The sequence below is a fragment of the Triticum aestivum genome, chromosome 3B (genome assembly GCF_018294505.1).
Source record: "Triticum aestivum cultivar Chinese Spring chromosome 3B, IWGSC CS RefSeq v2.1, whole genome shotgun sequence".
Lineage (NCBI taxonomy): Eukaryota > Viridiplantae > Streptophyta > Magnoliopsida > Poales > Poaceae > Triticum > Triticum aestivum.
Window position 1 is genome coordinate 511824268 of NC_057801.1, and position 4758 is coordinate 511829025.

Consider the following 4758-nt stretch of genomic DNA (forward strand, 5'->3'; position numbering starts at 1 on the left):
TTATCGGAATGGGGCAAATAATATACTGTTGAAAAGCTAAGGAAAATGCGAAACTTTTTCATGTTGATGGTTTTCTGTGATTCCCTGCCATTTTCACGTAATTTGGAAAATGTCGAGATCATTCGTTCTGCCTTTATCGCGAAACAGATTCGTGAAAAATGCATCGCGTGAAGTACCTGAACTTCTCGGTATGAAACCTTGAACTTCACTCTGTTTTTCACGTGCTTTTTTTGTCAGTAGCTCTCCATTTAGTCATCAGAACACTCACCGGAATTGAGCAAGTAATATACCAATGGAAAGCTGCTGTGAACACGCAACTTTCCCGTGTTGAACGTTTTTTCAAACCCGCGATGATTTTATCAGTTTTTCATCTGAAATTCATCCACTGTAGTAGTTGAACTTCCTGTTGTTTTCAGTTGAACTTCTGTGACGTATTTTGTTTGTAATTTTCTCACCCATTCGTCAGTTTTACACAAATGATATTCTTTTTGTACAAAGCTCTCTCACAATAATTTCTTTAACTTTCTCTGACGAAGGACTTGAACTTATAACAACAAAACTTTTAGCCTTTGCTTTTTTATTCTTTTTTTAATACAAAATGCACACTGTGTAGTACATGAACTTTTGGCAGTTATCAACCTGATCTTCTCTTGGTTACGTGAAAATATTTGAGTTTTTTTATGAATTTTTAATCTGATTTTCTTAATCTTTTTTTATGAATTTTGAAGCTCTCTATTTTTAATAGTTGAACTTCTTTTTATTTTATTTTTGAACTTCTTGTTTCCATTCTTTAATAACGAGGAAAATCTGAGTTTTCTATAATCATCGAACTTCTCCATCTTTTTAATATGGACTTCCTGGTTTTATTTCTTAATCATTTTTTATGAAATTTTGAAGCGTTATATTTTTAAAAGTTGAACTCCTTGTTTTTTATTTTTGAACTTCTTGTTTCCATTGTTTAATAACGAGGAAAATCTGAGTTTTCTATAATCATCGAACTTCTCCATCTTTTTAATATGGACTTCCTAGTTTTATTTTCTTAATCTTTTTTTATGAAATTTTGAAGCGCTCTATTTTTATTAGTTGAACTTCTTGTTATTTTGTTTTTGAACTTCTTGTTATTTTGTTTTTGAACTTCTTGTTTCCATTGTTTAATAACGAGGAAAATCTGAGTTTTCTATAATCATCGAACTTCTCCATCTTTTTAATATGGACTTCCTGGTTTATTTCCTTAATCTTTTTACGATATTTTGAAGCGCTCTATTCTTAAATGTTGAACTCCTTGTTATTTTATTTCTGAACTTCTTGTTTCCACTCTTTAATAACGAGGAAAATCTGAGTTTTCTATAATCATCGAACTTCTCCATCTTTTTCAGAAACATGGAAAAACCCATTTTTATGAACCTTTTTTAAATTTGAACTTCATGCTCTTATTTTTTTAGAAACATGAAATAATGATTTTTATATACTAGGTTTACTATATGTGAATGTGTGCTTTTTATATTCAAACTCCTCGCGTGATTTCCACGTAAACGGTATTTTTTAGCGTGATTTACATCTTGATATTTTTTTCATGAACTCCCCGGAAATCGATACATTTATGCTTCACTACACATTTTTATCGTTCTTTAATTGCGATAGTTTTTACTATGTGTGTATGTGTGCTTATATTCGAACTTCCCACGTGATTTTCATGTGAACTTTAAAAAGAAATTGATTGGGAATTTTTTGTTCTCACTTTAGCTAACACTAAAGGCAACAAAATTACACAGCTCACACTTTTGTGCTTGTTTGTACATCTTGCATGCATTCGAGAACAAAACTGGGTTGCAAACATGTCATTTATTTGTCCAAATTTTCTACAAAAAACAACAATCATCTGGCCAAAGCACCACCTATCGCATTCATATAATGAAGATGTTTTTTCTATCATTTGAATTGCTCAAATATACGCACTAGAACTTCTGTCAAGAACATGTTGACAGGTACATATACAAACAACACCCACATGCCCCAAATGCTACACATCTATAGTAGCTCAATAAGCATCTTCTTTCTAAAGTTTTTTTCTTCTATTTCCTGTAACTTGATTCACGTAACTTCAGAGATAAAAAAGAAGAAACAATAGCAATGGTAGCTAATCTTCTCCCCTTGCTCACCTCACCATTCAGCAGCAACAAACGGCAACACTTTATAATCATAGAAACATGCAGAGATCACATGCAGTGTATACAGAAGAGAAAAAAAATATGGGCGAACAATCGGCTATTCTTTGGCACGGCAATGATTGGGGCACTTCAGGAGTGGTGCTAGCTGGAGTAGATGTGAACATCAGTCTGAAGAAGTAGCCGGCCGGTCTGAGTAGAAGGCCCTCCTCTCATTCTGTACCTACGTACTTAGACCAAGTTACATAGTTCTACGACTATATATACAAAACTGAAGAAAAGGAATACACCCCTGAGTGAACACTGATGGCACTAGACATGAGTACATCGCCTGGTAAAAACCACCCGGGGAGAGGGCCTTACATTCGTTTGCTTCTAAAAGTATTTCATCTCTGATTAAATGGACCGTCGGCTGTCATGCATTTTCGAGATAAACTTGGAAGAAAACTCAAGTTTTCCATTACTGAAGCTCCTGTTAAACTGAAACCAACAGACCAAAACACCAATTTCTTTGCATCTGCAGATAAGGTTGACCTTCAGATATCAAATCACTTTGAAACAATACATAATTGGACAGGAGGAAGGAACCAATGCTTGGCTGAAGACGCACATGTGCCAATGGCTAGAACATGAGGAATAGTAGAAAAGCGAGATGATGGAGGATGCGAACATGTGCCAGTGGCTCGACGCAACGTTTGCTGAAGACACACCAAATGGTCTTCAGATATCTGCACTACTGCTGGCAGAAGCTTCGACACGAAGGAGCACGGACAGATGAACTCGGACGGACTTCAGTGGGGCACTTGGACTGCCAAAGCAGCGGCTGGAGCAGCATTGTATGACGGCGGCTGGGACATGCTGGATAGAAGACACATGCACTGGATCAGGACCCGTACGCGCACAGCGCTCACTGGAGATGCAGGGGCTTGAAGGCGGAGGATCCAGTGGCACGATGGTGGGATCCAAGCGCCGCCGTAGCGAGGCATGGTGGACGGAAGTAAGCATCATCCGCACTTTTGTATCTCACTGGGCTGCTATTGGTGCACCAGCGGGCGCCGTTTGGGGCGATGTCCCTTGGAACGAATCACCGGTGATGAGCGATTCCTGCATGCGCCCCTGTCTTTGGACTTCTCCCTAGTTGATACGATGATAACACCTGAGAGGAGGTTCCCGTCCGAGCTATGCTAGTGGCATCGACCGGGAAGGGGAGGAGCGGCATGGATCCGTCTCGGGGCCTGCTGGGGATGGCGGCTGCTCGATCCATGGCGTGGGACGGCGGTTGCGCGCAGCCAGCTGCAGGTCATGCCCTTCTCCATCTGAAGTTCAATACCTCCTCCAACTACAGCATAGCACCCAATCCGGAAGCGGACTCATGGTCGCCGGCGAGTGGAGGGAGGTGAAGGACCCTTGCTAGATCTGGCGACCCCGAGGTGCTCCGGCAGGCGGTGCAGCATGTCTCCGGTTGGGGTCATGGTTGTGGCGCGTCGTTGGCTGGGGTCGGTGCTTCTGCCGGGGAGGGAGATGGGGGCGGCCGCGCTTCTACCACCCGAGGGAGGTGGGGGCGGCCGTGCTTGCTGTTGGGGAGGGAGGTGGTGGCGGCCGTGCCTACAGCCAGGGTGGGAGGTGGGGGTGGCGGTGCTTGCTGCGAGGGAGGGAGGTGGTGGCAGCAGCGCCTGCCGCCGGGGAGGAAGGTGGGGGCGGCGGTGCTTGCTGCCGGGGAGGGAGGTGGTGGCAGCGGCGCCTTCTGCCTAGGAAGGAGACGAGGGGACGGGGATGGCGTAGAGCGGGCGTGGGGATAAGGTTGGGAGGTTTTTTTTTGTCCGCGTGTTCGGGAGTTCCGGAGGATATGTGTCGGCTTCTTATAGGGCGGCCCTTGTGATCCAAATAGTTAGAGGGTGTTTGTTTCGAGGGACTTATGGGTTTAGGGACTTAAAAAAGTTCCTATAAGTCCCATCCAAACCAAATAGGAGGGACTTATTGGGACTTATTGGGGTAATTAGGGACTTATCAAATAAGCTCCTCAGGGAGAAGCTTATTGGGACTTATCTGGACCCGCACCTCTCGATCCCCTCGTCGCCTCGCGTACCGCATCGCCCCACGCCGCTCGTTCGCCTCGTACTGTTCGCTCGCGCCGCTCGGTTCCCCTCGTCGCCTCGCTCGCGCCGCACAGATCGCCGCCGCCGCCATGGCCGACGAGGAAAACGAGATCCCCTTCTTCTCTCAATTCCCCTCGTCTCAGGAGGCACCCGAAGGCTCATCCGCCGGTGGAAATCTCGGGAGGGGAATGGGTTTCTTGGATCTCAACAACAACACGGACGTCTTCCCGGAGTTGGGCTCGTACCAGCAACTTCTCTTTGACCAGTCGGCCGGTCATGGCCTTCCTCCGGTTGGATGTGGTCGTGGGAGGCCCGTACCCCAGGGCAGAGGAGGCCGCAGCCGGTCTCTGAACATCGAAGGCCGAGGCGGCTCTAACCTGCGTCCGTTCGTCGCCCCGGCCGCAGCTGCCGTTGAGGGAGGCGTCATAGGGCGTGGGAGGACCTCGTCCCAGGTCACCGGACGCGGCGTAGGTCGAGGCAATGGGTCCTCAGCGGCC

At 45.4% G+C, this 4758-nt stretch overlaps 1 long non-coding RNA gene across 1 annotated transcript; it reads right to left on the reverse strand.

The window, feature by feature from the left end:
- Positions 1-1929: 1929 nt before the first annotated feature.
- LOC123070647 (uncharacterized) lies at positions 1930-3984 on the reverse strand. Its single transcript, XR_006433873.1, has 2 exons — positions 2776-3984; positions 1930-2682 (listed from the first exon to the last, which is right to left on the reverse strand). It is a non-coding gene; the product is annotated as an uncharacterized lncRNA (long non-coding RNA).
- Positions 3985-4758: the final 774 nt, after the last annotated feature.